At 35.9% G+C, this 20536-nt stretch overlaps 1 protein-coding gene across 1 annotated transcript in view; it reads right to left on the bottom strand.

Moving 5' to 3' along the window:
• The window catches only part of Osi24 (Protein), a 136544-nt gene extending 119590 nt beyond the window's left edge, over positions 1-16954 (bottom strand). The window contains 1 exon segment of the mRNA XM_074175204.1: positions 16661-16954. The gene's annotated coding sequence lies outside the window, so the exon portion shown is untranslated.
• Between the last annotated feature and the right edge of the window lie 3582 nt (positions 16955-20536).

Genomic DNA, 20536 nt, shown 5'->3' with positions numbered 1-20536 from the left:
TCGAGGTGTTAAAAATAACGATTTGGTGTTGGGAAAAAACTGCAGTAATATGGAAACCAAGATATAACATATCTTTATTCGAACGAATATTGAAAGTCGTAAAGTGAAATGAAATTGATTAATTTTGAAGCCAGTTGCTCATCAGTAAATTAATTGAATAAAAATGTTATCATGCATTATATTCAGATCAGTTTCATACTTCGGAAGTAATAATTCATAACGAAACCTGAAGCCAACCCTCTTCAATGGGTCCCTCGATACTGGAACTTTCAGATATTGATATCTGACATTTCACAAAGGAAAAGGAATTTCTTCATGAGAAGATACGACAAGGGTCAGATTGAATTCAGCCGCGGAAATCGGATATATCCTTTTCGCTTTTAGTATAAGGCATTGTCGGAATCAATAAAATATCGTATATTCAGAATATTTCAAATATGTTGAACGAAAGAAATAAAGGATGTGATTTGAAGATTGTGGATTATTTTTCATTCACCGACTTCTGAAATAAGGAGGAATGTATTAATCTCAAATATTTCTATAACATTTTGTTTGATTTGGAAATTAAAGTTCGAACACAACACCAGGTAACGCTGTTTCGACCCGCCATAGGTCCGTCAGTGGTGTTTGGCTGAATCAGAAATGCATTGCTGGAATCAACTGTCCTTGAAGAAAAAGCCTGAGTAAATAAGGGAGATGACATCTCTCCTCGAGTAGCCACCATCTATAAGATAGAAAAAAAACTCAATCCTAGATAAAGATAAACGAGACTCCCCAAGGCGGTTACTGGTGGAGCCAAGCTTCATTATCGACCGCCGACGAGATGACGTCTTCAAAAGGGAAGATGTCATCGCCCTCATTTGATTTTTTGTTTGTTCAAGACAAAATGAAATCATTCATATATTATATTTGATTAATTGATAGCGGTAAGCGAAAGCTATTAGAAAATTCAAACAATTGTGGAATGATGAGACGCGTATCCGTATGGGCTAATGTTTAGCAACATAACACTAAATATGTTCGGTTCGTTGCAAAATGAAACTTCCGAAAGCATTTTCAGATTTGACCGTGTCAAGTATTCCGTAACGTATCCGAATAAGATTACAGAACAAAGCTGCGTGCAACAGCCGAAAAACCGTGATATTCAACTTGTTCCTCATGTAACGTATTAATCCTTTGATGTATCGGTTACGCATGCCGGAGTGGTTTTTGAATAACAGGGAAGTACTCTGTCTCCACTAGCTGAAACATAAACTATTTGTGTCTACTTTACAGATCATTTGTTATGGCGCATATGCATATGAGCTAATGTCCCACAGCGTAAAATTGTTTCGTTGCGAAATGAATTTGTTTCAATTTTGGCCTTATCGATCATTCCGTATCGTATCCGAAAGAGGTTACCAAATATAGCCGCATACAACAGAAAAAGTTACGCGATACTTATATACTTTCATTGTCTAATGTCTGATTCGAAGTGATGAAATTGATTATGAAACATTGTCAATTACTTTCGAACAGTTATATGTATACTTTGATACGACTCAACAACCGATGGTGGTTCGAATTGTAACGTTACGTGTGGCGAAGTAGAAACGGATAATATATAACAGTACTCTATAGCCGTACCTTAACATGTTCGTGGTTACGTTACGGGTCTTTCGTTATGGATGAGAATGCATCTCTACAAGAAAATGTCCTGAAATTTACAATAAAGAAATTGGTATGAGTTTTCTCAAAGAGAAAATCCTTGCAGATGTTTTCACTTGACTAGCAGCAAATCCTCATTATGTATGTAGACTGAGTGAACACCTTCAGATCGGTTTCGACGTGTGAATAACATTTGCCGTTTTCATAGGGTGTAATAGGAGTACGTTGAAATATTCAAGTGACGTATTCCTGATGAAATTTTAGGAGAAAAAGTCTATATTATATAAACTTGTATCCGGAAATGCTGCTTTTTGGAGTTACAGAATGTTGAAATTTTTTTCTAATGTTTTTTAAAAATAACTTTTGCAAACCTGGTATTTTATTGACGTGAATAATCATAATTTTATATCAACTAACATGTAACATCTAGAGGACGCTGCGTACGCTGTCATTATTCATTTTGAATTGCCCTAACTTTTTTATAGTGAATGTTTGGTACTTTCCATCGAAAAATCTAATTTCCACACGTTTTTCAACTGCAAGTGGTCAACAATGCTAAAGGTGATCGTTTTCGCGATATGTATTTACAATTTTCTATATCGATGCATATAACTTAGCTACTAGGGCGCTAAGTGAATTTGCTGAGAACATTACACATACTAAGTATATGGTGGATCTCGTTAAAATGAACAATTTTCTCTTATGAAATGTTTATCAGAAAATAATTCGAAAACGAATTACAAAGTGTTGAGATTTTCCAAAAAAAACGTGGTTGATTTTTGTCATAAGTTTCTTGCAATATCAGTTATTTGTATCTCGAAAACGAATGATTACTGGATGAACATTTCATGAAAAAAGTTGTTTATTCTGACGAGATTCACCACACACTCAGTTTTTGTAATGTCCTCAGCAACTTCACTTAACGCCATAGGAGCTGAGTAATTTGCATCGACATAGAAAATTGTAAATATTTCGAAAACGATCACCTCCAGCATTGTTGAGGAAACGTACATTTTTTTCTTGGAAAAGGTGTGTGAATTAGGTTTTTTCAAGGAAAGTACCAAAAGTTTACTCCAAATAACTTAGGGCAATTTTACATGGAAATTAATTCAAAATTATGATTCCTCATATCGAAAAACTTAAGGTGCTGAATTTCGTGCAAATAACCTATTTTTTTGCAAAAGTTATTTTAGAAAAAACGAACAAAAAAACTCAATTTCAACACCCTCTATCTCCGAAACAAACATTTCCGGACACAAATTCAAATGGACTTTTTTTCTTTTATTTGTCTCAGGAATACGTCACTTGAATATTTTAACGTTACACCCTGTATGCTCTGGACCTGATACCAGGAGAAAAAAAGGATGAACCTGGAAACTTATCTCATATGCATACTTCATCGTCCATCAACTTAGTCCACACTAGGTAACATAAATCACTAAATTGTGATTACCATCGATTTCAACTTACTTAGTCCATCTCACCCGTCATCAAGTAATTTGCAATGTGATAGAGAACCTCAATTCTTCGACCACATCGTAGCCTTGAACCAGTCGAACCGAGCCAGTTACTAATGTTAATAATGAGAGCGAGTAATGTCGCCATCATTAGTTAAAATGAAGTTTCGTCAATCATTCAAGTGATTAAAGATTATTTTTTGTAAGTGGAATACTATCGTTTTTCTATAACTTATATCAAAATTATTCCAAAATAAGATTCATTCGTGAAGAATATCCAGAATAATAGTGAAATAAATCAATTTTATAACTATTCCCATTCTTTCATTGAGTAAAAAGTATAAATTTCTTCTACTATCAACTTTCCAAGTTCATGTTTGCATTCCTGTTTTTCGATAAAAAAATAGATATATTTCCAAAGGAGCTGTTAGTTCTATAATTGAGATTAACGTTTGAGAACTTCTTCTGAAGTAAAACATTCTCAGAACTTACTTTTATTGGAAATAATTCAAACACAACTGTGGAAATTATTCTGTGTGGTGAACTGTGAGTTATTTGTTGTCTTCGAAAATACCAACCCATGGAAAGAAGCATTCGGGAAGTTCCAGCCACGCGCTTAAACCAACATGACCACATCACACCGGAAGTAATGGAACTAATCAGAAGACCCCTGAAGGGGAGATACCATCAGAAAAGACAAGCGCTCCAATAGACAAAAGGTGCTTGCATAGAGCTGGCAGAATCCTGCGGCAAGAAGCTACGTGCACTTAGAGACCAACAATGGAAGAACTCAACACCGAAGACCAATCTGCATGGAGAGTGTAGAAAGTCCAGAGGAAGGGCCACCGAAAACCATGCCCGCCAATACACGGTGAGCGGGGAATCGTCTACATGGATCAAGAGAAAGCAGAAAACATTTTTTGACAATTTCGATAGACAGTGTGGAGAAAATGATGTCTCCTTTACGGACGAAATAGAAGAAATCGATAGCCAAGTCGAGCATACGGTACGCAGGATGAGACGACAGCGAAGGGACCACGCGCAACCTCTGTCACCAACATCACCCGAGGAACTGAAAGGCAACGTAAGAGGCATTGCCACTCGGAAAGCACTAGGCTTGGATCAAATACCGAAGGGTAAAGCATCAATGACAAACATCATTAATGCTTTACTTCGACTACAATACTTCCAGTATACTTTCAAGGAGGCAACGGTCATCCACATACCGAAGACGTAGAAGAATCATCTATTCCCAGACAACCATAGGCCAATAAGCTTAACTTCTTCCTTGAGCGAAGTGGCAGAACGAGTCATCTTGAGAAGACTAGAGGACCAAACCTGCGAACTGGGAATCTTACTAGACGAACATTTCGGTTTCAGATCTGAACATTTAACAGAGCTACACGTCCTGAGGATAGTAAACAAAGCGGCTTGGCTACTCAAATAAATAGTAAGACTAATCGAATCGATGCCGTTGCAGAGCAGTACACGAACTCTCTAGCATGCGACTTTTTAGAGCAGGAGTCCCAAAAGGCACAGTTCTTTAACCACACCTCTTCTCGCTATACACAGCAGACTTGTCCAATCCAGAGAACAAATTCAACAAGTTGGCACTCTACGCAGACGACACAGCTCTACTGGCGAGATCCACCAGCCACCAGATGTTGATCATTTATCTCTGATGAGAATGTTCCTATCTTTCATTTGCAATTATGTATCACTCATTATCTATCAATTATTTTCAACATGCACAAAAGGAAGAATTAGGGTCTCCACTCTGTAATAACTGCCATTGCGATAGTAACATAAAATATTATTTCATTCATAGAGATCGAGGTCGAACACCCAGTTCTTCGGTATCGATATTTTTTCAGTTGAAAAAGCGCTTGAACTATTTTATGACTGTCGGACCTTCGAGCATCGTTGTGGTCATGTTCAAGTTGGGCTAGACTTAATAAATGAATATATTACATCCTGCCGATGATCATACGCTTGAGAAAGTTAAAAAACGCTGAGATGAGATTTTTGGTGGCTAGCGTTACTGACGCGAGTGCTTGGGAGTTTTTGCGAGAGACACAAAAAAAGTCGCTCACCGGAGCTCGTCGAGACGAGATCGGGTGTCTCATCCCTCAGCCGTCGAGGATGGGGAAGGTGGCCTAAATAGGGGAGTTATTTTGTCTAAGCGCGTGGTGCGAAATTTTGGAAAAATCTATGTAGTGAAATCGTAAGCCGGTTTTGGGTACAGGGGAGTTAAAAATAAAAGTGTTGGTTTTGAAGGCACACCAGGTCAAAGGAAACTATGGTTGGCCATGAACCACCCAGAGAGACGTTATGTGAGTGTTTGTTTTTTTTACCAACCAGTGGATATTGAGAGAGATTTCACGTATTATTTTGTCTAAGTCCACTTCCTATTTGCGAAGAGGTTATAAATTGTTGGGTTCCTAGTGCTGAATATTTAGCTAAAGTTCATAATACAATTACAAAAAAGGGCGCAAATTCAAAGTTATACACCACTGTCCCTGAAGTAAAAGTAACACTGAAAGTATTTCGTACCGAGTTGATGCATTTGTAGTTGTTCAACAGGTTGAATTATGAGTTGATGGCATGGTAAAATTTGGCTCATTTCCTTTGTTCTATTTTCTTTTATTTTATAGAATTTAAATTTTCTTTATAAGATTTTACACGTAGTTTTTTCATTTTGTCCATGGAGTCGTTGTTTTACTCATCATACTTTATACTTGAAATCTTGGACTCTACATCCTTGTAGAGTAAGATGAAGTTAAGAGAACAAAAACAAATAAGAGACTTTTTGTCAATCTATCGAGAAGGGAATAGTGAGTGAAACGAATTTCAATTAAGATTGAGATTCAGTTCTGGAACCACATAATGAGAAAGAATATAAACAGGTATACTAAATGATCAGATTTCAAGAAGACAGCCTACAGCCTTTTCGGAATTGTCTAACATCCAAATTTTGATATGGAGAAATCTGCATCTGGTGACAGCAGCTGCAAAATTTTACTTATAGAAAACAAACACTGCAATAGCGAGAGGGTTACCAAAGATTGATAGACAGTTAAGTATTATTTCACTGGTGACAAATATATAAAAACCTGTAGATATCACACTATTGACAGAATATGATCTACCGTAGTTATTACACTGATGACAGCTAAGTGGGATTTCACGAGGATTTCTCGGTTAAGAAATCAAATTCCACCATTCAGATCTTTTCAATTTTTGTATGGTATGACAGCTTCCTACTGATAGTTGTTAACACTTGCCGAATTTATTCAAACCAAACTTTTCTTGGCCCTACTTCCTGATGAAAGTTTATAGTGTACAAGTTTCCATCTTACTCATCTCAGAGGCACTTGACGGCCCTCAACTAGATGAATGCTCAACCAGAATAGGACTCAATTGCAAGCAATGAAACATAAGAACAGTTCATTATGTTGTATGCGAATAACTTACTACCACTAGCCTGATTAGAGAAGCAGATTCATAACCTTACAGCTCCATTTCAACTATTTTCAATCGTGAAAAAGCTTCGGAAATTTATTACTTCCATAGATAGTGTCAAACTCAATGAAATGACAGTTCGCTTTGAAATACATAGTTTCTAATGAAAAACACGAATAAAAACATGGACTCGGAGAGTGAAAACGAGTGTATCTCACCAGAAATTAGTAATATGGAAAAGGAATTGATATTATTCGAAAGTTTGTCACTCAATAACGAAATGACAGTTAATGGAAACTTGAACAGCTTTATGTGACACATATTCATATAGTTCTTCTTGGACTAGAGTGCCAGCGATCCTGGGTTTTAATTATTCAAAATTGAATAAAAAAACAAAAAAATGGAAATAATATTGAATGCTTTCTTGGGTTTATTTCTTTCGTTCGCCATTCATCACATGCCATTAATGATCATAATATACTTTCATCTTGTGTTAATAACAGGTGCCCATTCTCAATTTTTCAGCTAGATTAGTTACATTTCCTAATAGATAATTCATAACTGCAGTTTTCCTGTTGAGAGCTGTATAAATACAAAATTGAAGGTTTATTCACTTCAATCATTTTTCTATTATGTACACGATCCTTATAATTTAAACGTTATCTTTATCTCTCTCATCTTTCTCCTACAGTAAAACGTTGCGAATAAATAACAGCAATTATGTGTTAGCAATGAGTCTACTAAGACTGGATTGTGAAACGGAGGCATTGTAATAGAATTTATCTTTAATATTTATCGTTGTGGAATTGGCCGCGGTGGTAGTGCGCCCGACTCACGATCGGAAGATAGCGGGTTCGATTCCTGCCTCGACCAGATATTTTTCTCGAGAGAATTTATCTGGTTGAAGCTGGGACGATTCTGCAACCGTGTTAGGAATCACACGTTAAAAGGTAAGACCTCGTTAGTCATTAGCTCGCACAAGTTTCTCAACTTCTGAGAATTGTCGTTCGTATGGGGGCGCCAGCTGATTAACGGAAAAACAGATTTTTTTTTAAACAGACTGATTATAATTTATTAGTGAGGTTGAAGTTTTAAAAATTTTTGTCGGTATCAGTAGTTGTTCTTTATGATGAAATGAAAATTCATTGAAAAATTCAGAAGATTTAGTTTTTATTGATGATTATTGATAAAACCACTCAGGTGCGTCATATGAAATGCAAACAGCCAAATGGTGCAGTCAATAACATATAAACTAGTTTATCGTTGTTAAACTTCTCTAATTGAAGTCTATATTGAAATGAATCTTTTTTTCTGTCTAAAATGATTTTCAAGTAGCGTATAAATCCGTTTGAAGTATGTTTTTTCCTCATTTTTATCTACTGACAATGGGCAACGAATCAAATACCACCGAGATGAATCGCTGACCTGAAAGATACATTGCTCTTCAATTGCTCTCTTTGGACATATCTTCATATGAAGATGAACAAGAGGAAAGTCGAAACCTTTATTTCCCAAAATTAAATTTCTGCCCTTATGATTTAAACAAATTTTTAATCAAATGAGCCAATGAATGTTATTACGTACTCTATCATCGATGACATGATACAATAAATTCATTCGTGACATGAAGTCTTAATTTTACCTCATTATGTTCATATTATAATGTTGTCCAGATTTGGTGCTGACGAGGCCAGTAAGCAAAAGTCTTATGCTAAACCAACGGATGTCTATGAGTGAGGATGATGAATGTTCCCTCTTCAATTCACTATATTGTGTAGCAATCCTGTGATACATATCTGATTCAATTCCATAAAGAATGTTTGAATAAAGGAAAATGTTTTTGAATAATTCAGTGTTCATATAAGAGTATTCGTTTTAAAAGTATTTTCCTTTCGTAGTAATTCAATGTTTATATGAAAATAGTTGTTTTAAAAGGGTTTTTCTTTCAGTTCATCTCTGAAAGTGACTTCTTTCCATGATCTTAGTGAAGATTTATTTTGTTTTATCAATTGCTTTCTTTTTTCTGTAGAAGATTCCTATATTTTTTAGTATACCTAATGATGGAGAAATAGAAAATGAAAACCGTTCTTATCCAAAAATCAATCTTTCCTGAATATTAACCCTTTTTATTCTTCTAGTTTTTATTTATTCTCTGGTGAGCACATAAGAAATGAATAATCCGAAAAGATATATTCAGTAACACATCGAATCAAATCAATTGACTACCTGGTTATGCATTATAAAATTGAATATAATATAGTCTACTTCGTACAGTGACGCTTATGATGTGTTCCTGCGGTAGGAGCTAAATTTCAAGAATCTCAATGTTGATGAAACTACCCAGGTGTGTCATGTGAAATGGAAATAGATGAAAGGCACAGATGAACTACTTTGTTGCTCTCATATGTCTCTAATTCAGGCCTAGATTACAACAAATCCAAAATTACCTTGGATGATTTTCAAGATACTTCAAAATCTGTTTCTTTTCTTATATATTCCCTGAAGGGCATCTTTCCTCTTTCCGACCCACAGTATATGTTCTTGATTTGTTGCATAATTCAATGTCAGTATCGAGTGCATTCCAAAAAAAATCCGTTAGTGGGTTTAAGTGAAATTCTTATAGCAGTGTTTCAGAGAAATGTTGAATACCAAATCAGACATGATTGTGAGATGCATGATAAACTGAAACGAATGCGGTTATCCTCAATAACGATATATAGGTTGAAGATAATTTAAACGGGATATATTTCTATTCGATCGCAATATATTGTTGTCGATACATATATTCAAAAATTGAGGATTAGGATAGTATAAGGCTTTTTTGAGAATTATTTAACTTGAATCTGAAAAATAAATTCACTCAGATTTCTTCTGTAATAATTATATAAAATGTATTGAATTTTGTTCACATGTAGGTGTATATGTACAGGTGTATATGATCAGCACATAATATATATATATATATATATATATATATATATATATATATATATATATATATGTGGTATGTGTCTTTAATATTGTCTGTGTTGAATTCACCATGCAAAACTTAGGGTTGGAATACAGAACCAAAATTCAATACATATTAATTTTCTACTCTGTTACAAAACTAGTGAGAATCTACTCAAGTGTTTCAACATGGAATGAGTGATGAAACAGATATATCTAGTAGGTATAATTTTCATATTTCGGATACGGATACACATACTTCATTTAAAATTTGTCAAAAAACGGAATGGGAGCTACTTTCTTAATGTGCAACATTTATAGCGGCACATAAAACCAATTGTTGGCGTGGCAATGGGTCGCTATGCGTAAGCGACTGGTTCGGCGTTAAGCTATCTCTTTCGACACACTGAGCTCGGATACCTACAGTGTATTCACTACACTTGGCTTGGGCGATCATAAATATGGCTTTCGGAAACAAGGATCAACAGGCGACTTTCCATCTCATGTCACCCATGTTTGGAATAACGCAATAAAAAAAATGGATAATCATGAACTTGATGCGCTCGATAATTCTAAGGCCTTCGATCGCCTGTGGCATGAGGGTTTGCTGGCAAAACTTCGATGATATGGCAAGTCGGATCATTTTTGTGTATGGCTCTCCAGCTTCCTGAAGGAACATTTTCTCTAAGTGCCCTTCAATGGATATATCTCGAACACTTTTAATTGTCCCGTAATTGCATTTGGATTCCAGGACATTAGCTGCAGATGCACGTCTTTACCGGCAGCAGGAGGTTGCATATCTCAATGAGGATCTAGAAGTGATTTTGAATCGGGATGAGTGAGTAACCAGGTTCAACTCAATACCACGAAAACCCAGGCATCGGTTTTCTCCAAAAAGATAAATGTTTTCGAATCAGATATAATGATGTCAGGACAGTAAATTTCGCTTTCTGCTTCGAAAAGTTTGTTGGAGGTTAAAATGGACACCAATATGTCTCGGCACAGTAATGTCGCTGCTATTGCAATTTCTACTCCTCAGAAGCCTGGAACACTGTTCCGAACCAGAAAACTGTACACACCTCAGTCACTTTTGATGCTTCATAAAGGTCAGAATAGACCTTCTTTGGAGTATTGTTCTCATGTATGGAGCTCCACCCCTAAGCATACTCTGAAGCTGATGGATTCCATCTAGAAAAGAGCCATCCGCCTGATTGGAGACGCGAACATAACTTCTAACCTTGATAATCTGGAACATCGAAGAAAGATAATTTCACGGAGAATGTTCGAGTGACTTGGCACATTCGATTGATCAGGAATACACGACGGTCTGTGGCTGCTCATGGTTTTGAGGTTCAACTCAGTACTCCTTGACCTTCACTGTCCAATAACTCTTTCATCTGGAGAAGTGCGTTCATGTGAATTGAACTTCCTGAGAACGTTTTTCCAAATGGATTCAAATTCCAGCGACTCAAATTCGATGTGAATCGCTACTTTCGCACAGGCACCACTCTCAGAGCACCTTTAGGATTTTTCTGTGGTGCTTGTGTTTCGTCTTGTCATTCTTATAGGAAATGATGCACTAAAATAGTAGCTTGAAGAATAAATTTCATACAGACTGAAAAATTTGTATTTCAAAATCAGCGAATAGCTCACGAATGTTTTTCAGGAACATCAAAAAATTGATTAACTCATCAATTTTGTAATGGTGGTGAAATTCATATTGAAACATTTACTACTGATATTAATAATTCAAGATCTCCAGTAATATATTGCAATAACGGTCTAAGATTCCTGAGTTTACTAAATTGAAGCCACATTGAATTTCTTTTATGTATATTTCATCAACATACTTTATTATAAATATTTGAGTACTCAACAATATCACAGGTATCACAAAGAATTATTTTTAATGTTTCCCATCTGCCAGGCGTCCGGTGACGATGCACAATTTTTCTGTCCCAAATATTTGTATCTGCATAAAATTGAATGTGTCTAGCATAGCCATTAATACAACGTCAGATATCGCCCAAACCTGAGGTCTTGTTGCTTTCAGTGTTTTTAAACCATAAACTTGCATTAGTACTTCCAAACATTTCACTAAATCATTCGGAAACTCAGGATAGGCCCAACTAGTAAGCAACAGGTAATAAAAATAAGTTATGTTAATCAAATGGCTACTCTCCGAGATTGCTTTTGAAAAATATATCATTACGTTCATTTTTTATACATTCGAATTTTTCATTTTTCATGAAATGAACTGGAATTTTTAATACTTTATGTCATACAGCTTTCCCACATAAGAGAACTACAACAATTTCTCTCGATGCGCGTTTTGCCAACCAAGTTGGCATCATGAGTAGATGAATGGAATCCATTAAATATTCGCCAGATATTCCACATCCACTAATCAAATTACTCCCAAAGTGCATAAAGGTGAAGTATAATATCAACCATTGATTTATATCAGAAAAACGAATAACTATCGCTTAATGTATCATCATTTTCTCAAGTTGAGCACTGGATGGGTAATTTTTCATTGAGACGGAAATTAATCTACCACGAAAATTCTATTATATTTTTTCCCACAATACTTATCACTACTTCTATATATGTTCATATATAGAATGAAATATATGTTTTCTTCGACCACGTGTCGGCCCCTACAAAAGACAATCCTCAGAAGTTGGAGCTTGTGGATCCTTACGACCCCGACCCGATAACAAAAGACATATATGACATATGTATATGAAATATACAATCCCGAACGAAACGTTCAAATCAAATCAACGTAAACCTACTGGTCGAGCGTCATAAATTCGTCATATGCTGTCGTTCATTACGAAGTGTTTCTTGAGTACGTTATGGATTTTCATCAGGTATCTGCCGATTCCATCACATATACTGTCATTAGCAAAGTAATATATTAGACTATTATTCTTTAATACCAAGTCGTTGAAGTGTAAAAGAAAAATGGTTGAGAACGAAACGAAAGCAACCTGGCGAGCCCTGACATCACATATTAAGACAAAGGCAACATCTTGAGATTATCGGTATACTCGTAGTTCAGTAGGTCGCTTCTGAAAAACATACCGGACTGAAACTGTGTTCATGAAAAAGTTGTTGAATTGAATGGCTTCAGTTCATGAAATTTTTTAAATGACTTTGAAATGACCGGTTGGATGGATTGACACATGTCATTAGTACCGAAGTTTGAAATAATTCACAAAATATATTTCTTTTTTGTAAAACAATCATTACACTTCAAGTCGACATTCTCGAATTGGAGAATACAGAAAGACCATTATTGAAGAAGTTGATGAAAGAAAGTAATTCGGGATACAATTTGTATGGACACGATCAGGCAGTAGTTTCATTTGAACAAAATCCCAATAAGAAATTGAATAATCGGCTTCAGATTCTTCAGTCGCTATGTAGTCACTGTTACAATTGAATCCAGCTCATCAAACCCTAATTGAAGAGAGCTTCAAATTGAAAATTATTCAGAGAAAAAACTTCAAAATCCAGTTTTTCTGGTCTATGTCTCACATCAGGATAGGAGGCAACCAGATAGAAGACAGAATAGCAGGAAAAACATCAGGTGGTGATGAACCTGCCCGCTCATACTTGGCTTCACCAGGACATAAAACCAGCAATTAAAATGTGAATCACATTACACTGGGCTTCAGAGTCAAACCACTTGTTATACCGTAAAAAACATCAACTCAAAAACGACGAGCTCAAACCATCTTAACTTGCTTACGTATTGGATACACACATATCACACATAGTTATCTACTCTCATGTGAACAAGAACCAATATGATTCATATCTGATTCCGCCAATCACCGACTAGATTTGCTATCTGCCTTTCAATACATCCTCCACCTAGTTCAACTAATTGAGAACTAGGGCTCAAACTCAATGCATTTCTGATTGAATACCAGACACCCAAAGTCTTTCCTCATTTGTTATGCCATTTTTCAATATCGACCATCGACGAGATTCGCTCTCTGTATTTCACGCAGCTTTCATTGCAGTGAAAGATAGTTGCCTTTCAAGGACAGTTGAGTTCAACAAAGTATTCGTGGTTCAGCCGGGCACCACTAATGAGACTTATGTCGGGTCGAAACAGCGCAGTGAACGGCAGATGACGAATCTTGTTGGCGTTCGATGTTGAAGTTTGGTTTTGCAACTGATCGCCTTAGAAAACCTCGATATGCGATGATTGAGTTCTCTGTCAATCCCATAGATGGCGTCTTCATGAAGTAAAATGTCGTCGAAATAACATTTTGATATCATAATAATCATAATGAACTCTGAAATGGAATATAGATGGTATATGAATGGTTGATGCTGAATAAAAGGAAAAAACCCAAGCCACCCTTTTTCTATTTTCATATTTCTCAAAAATATTCCTTGAAGATGTCACAGCATTCAAGATTGTAAGATAAATCACGCTACCATGCGCGTATAACTTTCCGAACTTTCGTATTCCGTTTTTTCCATATAAAATTTCATAATTATTCCATGCTATACGCTCAACTTATATTTGATGTGCGATATTGAATATCCGTTATATTAGAATCAGATCTTCCAAAAGATATGATACTCCCAAATATTATACTCCCAAAATAATTATAAACGTCTGAGGCCCTACCTTTCTGTTACCACAGTAATATTGAACTCCATGAGAGATTCCATCTCTACCTTGCGTTGCCTTGAACCTACGTACGGGCAACTGTCACTACAGGATTGGGAAAAATTCTTGTATGACGAGAAAAAGATATTTCTATACACCCAAATCAATATTCATTTTGTTTTCATAAGTGATGTTTGATTTTCTGAATCCAAAGAGAATAGAATTTCTATTGCTATAATATCAATTTTTTCAGTGCAACCATTTCTTTCAGGACAAACACAAGCACTACAGGAAAATCCTCAAGGTGGCCCCAGAGCGGTGCCCGTGCGAAAGTGGCGATTCATATAGGATTTGAATCGCTGGAGATTAAATCCATTTGAAAAAACGTTCTCAGGAAGTTCATTCCACATAAACGCAGTTTTCCATATGAAAGAGTTCCTAAACAGTGAAGTTTGAGGTGAACTGAGAAAAACCTCAAAATGATGAGCGGCCACAGTCCGTCGCATATTTCTGATATGTACCGCTCTTGGTGGAATTGAATGTGTCAAGTCACTTAAACACTTTCCGTGAAAGTATCTATAGAAGAGGGACAAATCGCCAACCTTACTTCGATGTTCCAGGCTATCAAGGTTGTACGTGATGTTCGCGTCTCCAATCAGGCAGATAGCTCTTTTCTCGACGGAATTCAGCAACTCTGGGTATGTTTGGGGGCCAAGCTCCATACATGAGAACAATACTTCAAAGAAGGCCTGATCTGAGCTTTATGAAGAATCAAAAGTTGCTGAGGTGTGAGCAGTTATCCTGTTCGGAACAGTGTTCCAAGCTTTTAAAAAACAGCCTTTGCAATTCCAGCGACACGATTGTGCCAAGACATATTGGTGTCCATTTAAAAAATTTATCGAAGCCGAAAGCGGAATTTTATGACCTGACATTATTATATCCGGTTCGGCGACAATTATTTTCTTGGAGAAGACCGAAGCCTAGATTTTTTGTGGTATTGAATTGAACCTGGTTACTTTCACTCCAATTCGAAATCACTTTTAGATCCTCATTAAGATATGCAACCTCCTGCTACCGGTGAAGATGTGCCTCCGTGGCCGATGTCCTGGAATCCGTCATGGAATGACGGGACAAGTGTGCTGTCGTCAGCAAAGCAATATATTGGATTCTTGTTTCTTTTCAATGAGTCGTTGATATACAATAAAAAAAAGGTTGGAGACAATATGGCTCTCTGGGTTACATCAACGTTGATGGTGAAAGTATTCGAAAGATATCCATTGACGGTCGCTTGCAGGGAACGTTTTTTCAGGAAGCTGAAGAGCCATACACAAAAATGATCAGGCAAGCCATAACATCGAAGTTTGGCCAGCAAACACTCATGCTACACATGGTCAAAGGCCTCCATGTTTCTCGATTGGATGCTGTACAATTGACTTCCCCATAAACTTTGAATTTTTCAGATAATGTGCTGACCATTGGATGGAGAATGGCGAATGGATGGTGATGTCAATTGTTTCTCAAAAGTTCACCAAATGGACAAGATAACAAGACGTGAATTCTTTAAGTTGTTATATTCTATTTTCTTAAGAATATTTTTCAATTTTTGCCCAGAATAGGTTCATTCGTCATTGTCGACAATTGTATTTATTTTATTCAAACATAGATCAGCTTCATTATTGAAAGATCTTATTTTGTTCAGTAGAACATTCTGTGATCTGAGTTCCTTAGTTATGTTAAATTTCATGAACAACACCTTACGATTTGATCTCCACAAACTTCATCCAAAGTGTAGTTTATGAAATCACTATGGATCTTCATCAAGTAACGACCGAATCGATCAGAAACAAAAGTTATGTTGACCTTGAAGTAACCCTTTCCATGATGACCTAAAGAGTTCGTGCCCTTCCACTTCAGGAGAAGAGTAGGGTATACTGTCTGGAGTATCTGTGAGTAACACCAGAATCTCTTCGAAACAAGACTTCATCATTTATCATAACCTCGCTTCTTCTAACTGACTAGACCTGCTATACAAAATCTATTTGCAGAATTTGATATTTGGAAGAAAATTTTTCAGTTCCTTGTAATACTTTCAATCCTTTAATTAAAGACTTCAGAACATCTGCTCTGTGACTAGATAGAATTTAATGATTTTCTACATACAACTAACAAAAGATCAATTTTTTCTGAGAATTGAAATAAAATGAATTTTCAAAATGTTGAAAACTGTTTTAAAATAAAACAATGAAAGGGACGATGCATTTTCATGATGAAATCATTTCCAGAACTGCATTGAATCACCAATGAACATTTTTATTATGATATCGAATGAATTTCGCTGTGGAATTTTCACAAAGTGAATTCACAATTTTTCATTTTGCTATGAGATATTATTTACTTAGTGAATTAATTCTGATCAGTCAACTAGATTAGTACTATTTAGAAATTTTATCCAAAATGACAAAAAAAATCATTTTCAAAAGTGGTTTTTTATCGAAATCAATCTCACCTCAACGAATATGATTTTTAGTAGTCCAGAACTGAACACATTTTTGTCGAAATTACCACTGGCTTACTTGGCACGCGCGCAATGAACAATAAAGAACCCACGAATATTGTACTTGTTAGATCCAGCACTAACACAGACTTCACGACTAGCAGTCAAGCAAAAGAATCAGCGACTGTTGACTTGAAGAATCTAGGTCAATAGGTCACTGGTCCGTGACGATGGCACTGCCCATCAGTGGTGTTTACGAGTATATATGTATATTCAAATCGAGGAATGGAACCGGTGTTTTCGGTCGTCTTCTGCAAATTGGATCGGTACACTAATCGGAAATTTTGACTTTCATTTCTGAGGTCAAGAAAGGACGGTTAAGGTCACACAAGAAGTAGTCAGCGTATTTATTTATGCAATTGAAAAACTCGTACGCGCACGAAAAAGTTCAAGAAACTCACTCATTGTATATACGGTAAAAAGTAGCCCACAATATTTTTGAATTAGGAAGATCCGTATCTAAATATTGTTACTTATTTCCAGTATGATCATTTCTAGCGTGTCGCGCCAAGTATGGCGCGCAAGTATTGCAACAACAGCCTTAGAAAAAGCAGATCTACTATCAGAACAATTTGCGTCCCACTCCATAGTCGATTTTCTGGAAAAGGCACCACCCACTATTCCTACACTAGAATCCATAATGACGAAAATTACATTTCGATAGCGAAATATCAACAAGGCGTCTGGCCCCGATAAAGTGCTCATCATCGTTCTTGAAAAGTGAATTCAACCTGTCTTGTGAGAAGGAGGTTTTTTCTTCTTGTTGGAAGATTGCTCGCTTCAAGCCTCTTTCCAAAAAGGGTGAGAAAAATCTTCCAAATAATTATAGACCAGTTGATTTGCTATCAGTGATATAAAAAATCATTGAAAAAGTTGTAAATCACCATATCCTTGAATATTTGAAAGGATTCAAATTCTTGAGCGTTCATCAACATGCCTTTCGGAAACAAAGATCAACAGGCGACTTTCTGTTGTATGTCACCCATATTTGGAATAACGCAATCGAGAAACATGGAGAATCAAGAGCTGTTGCGCTTGATATTTCGAAGGCCTTCGATCGTGTGAGGCATGAAGGTTTGCTGGGCAAACTTCGATGATATGGCTTGTCGAATCATTTTTGTGTATGACTCTTCAGCTTCCTGAAATAACGTTCCCTGCAAGTGGCCGTCGATGGCTCTCGAATTTTTTCACCATCAACGCTGGTGTTCCCCAGGGAGCCATATTGTTCCCAACCCTCTTTTAATTGTATATCAACGACTTATTGAAAAAAAAAACAAAAATCCAATATATTGCTTTGCTAATAACGTATTCTAAAAACGCTTTATTGTGTGATTTTCACTGGACAGTTTTACAAAAACGCAACACATATTTCGCCATACAATGGCTTCCTCGAACGTGTCTTAGTAACTTATTCTACAAATTCAATTGTTCCATTATCCACATTTGAAAACATATCTAGTCATGTAGAGTTATTCAATTCTAATTGATCATTCAGTAAATTACCTGAATTCCTAAATCTATTTATTTCTGAACATTCTAGAAGATTGAGTTTCAAACTCACCTATTCTAAACGTATTCATAATTGAACTCATGTCCTTCTGCTAAAAGGTGGTTGGCAAATATGGAATTGGTCTTTCTATTTATGAAACTACTTCTATGCTCTTTAATTCTTTGGGAAAATGTTCTTTCTGTTTGGCCAATATACAGTTTTAGACAAGAGCCACAAGTCAGCTTATATACTCCTGATCTATTGTATTGTACTTTATTGGTCAGTAATACACGACATAGTGTTTTTTACAAGTCATCGACTACACCTAATCCTAAAACTAAATAGAATTTGTCTATGAAAAAAATATAAATATTGGATTTCACAATGATATTTATACATTTTCACGTTACTGTTTTTTTGTATTCCAAATTTCAAAATGTATGAAATGTATTTACATGTTTGTTGAAATGGGTTCAATAATAATGGGTTCAATAATACAGTTTATTGACTAACATTGAGGAAATCTAAATTCAGAGGTGTCATAATAGGCAGAGCATTGTAAGTGAGTTTTCAGTTTTGCTTTATAAATGGCTATTGCAGCTTCTTTGATAGTCTTGTAGAGAGTTGAATAATCTGATACCAATAAATTTTTTATTTGTAGAGGTCAATCTGTTATTTGGAATAGCGATATGGGATCTCATTCTAGTCAGATAATTGTGTGAATCTCCATTAAGTGTGTACAAATACATGTGCGATTTTACGTATATTAGTTCATTGTTAATAATTGCTGACGGAAGTGTCAGTATTTTAAACTTAATGAACCATAGTTTACAGCTTTCATTTTGAGTTATACCGGCCAGAGCTCTAATGACTCTTTTCTGAATAATAAATATCGACTGAGTGTAGCAAGATTGGCCCCAGTTAATTTGACCGTAAGTCATAATATAGTAAAACATTCCATGGTAAGCTGAGATGGCTGCCTCCAAGTTCACTAGCTATTTCATCCGTATATAACTTGCTTGTTATTTGAAGTTTCCAATTTAAGTTAGGATCAATAATATGTCCTAGAAATTTTACGCTCTGATTGGCAGTATGCTTGGTATTGAAAATAAGAGTCTTGCGTGTGTTAAAGCTTAGTTCGTTTGCCGTGAACCACTCAGTAGCTTGATTGATGATGGATCCTATCATTTCATCAATTCTTGTGGATTTTTTTTCGATTCTGGTTGTGAAGGTAGCATCATCGGCAAACAAGGTCGTTAATGCGTTTATGCTTTTGGGTAGGTGATTTATATGAATCAAGAACAATAGTGGTCCCAAAACACTTCCTTGTAGAACACCTTTGCGGATCATCAAACTTGAACTGCTCTTACAGTGAACTATTTGGGATCTATTTTGAAGATATGAGGTCATCAGTCTCAATGAGGAGTCAGAAAATCCATAGTATTTCAACTTGTCAATTAGTATAGTGTGATTGACACAGTCAAACGCTTCACGGAGGTCAACGAAAACCGCCAGAGGGGAAGTTGCGGCGTCAAACCCATCGGCTACAAACCCAACAAATCTTCTCACTGCTTCAGCTGTAGATTTTCCTTTCCTGAAACCATACTGATGTTCTGAGAAAAAACTGTTCTCCTCGAAATAAATAATTATTCTAAGGTAAATCACTTTTTCAGCTAATTTTGCTAAAATAGGTAGGAGAGCTACTCCACGGTAATTATTCAGATCGTCTCTGTCCCGTGATTTAAAGATTGGAATTACTTTCACTATCTAAGTTTTTCTGGAAAAATATTGTAACACAGAATGGTGTTCATTATATGAGTAATTGGGCTAACAAGAGACTCAATACTTTCTTTATATATCACTGTATTATGTTAATAAATATCCGATGCAGAAGAATTCTTTAGATTCTTTAGTATTTCATATACTTCACTTCCGCTTGTTGGGTAAAATGTGAAGGAAGTCTGCACACTAATATTAGATTCTAAGAGGAATTCAGTGAATGCCTTTTCCTTTATAGAAGTTTGATCTGGCATCTTGTCAGCTCGTGTCGCAAGATGATTATTGAGATCGGTCGGAGAAGGCATAGATTCACATGACTCTGAAATTTTTTAGCGTGTGATCTTGTTTATATATTTCCAGCAGGTTTTAGGTTTGTTCTTCGATTCCGTAATTCCTCTATTCATTCTCATCCTTCTGTGTTCTGCAAGGAGATCTTCATATTCATGTTTCTTCTCTTTCAAACTTTTTTTATATCTCTCAATTTCATCAATATGAATTCTGCCTGATTTCATTACTGTATTGAGAATTTCCATTTCATTTTTCAATTGTTTCAGTTGTTG

This window comes from Leptinotarsa decemlineata, unplaced genomic scaffold, assembly GCF_025532065.1.
Source record: "Leptinotarsa decemlineata unplaced genomic scaffold, Ldec_3_MD MMD2_tig00000882_RagTag_RagTag, whole genome shotgun sequence".
Lineage (NCBI taxonomy): Eukaryota > Metazoa > Arthropoda > Insecta > Coleoptera > Chrysomelidae > Leptinotarsa > Leptinotarsa decemlineata.
The sequence above is the reverse complement of the archived record's forward strand: the minus strand, read 5'-3'. Positions and strand labels throughout refer to the sequence as shown.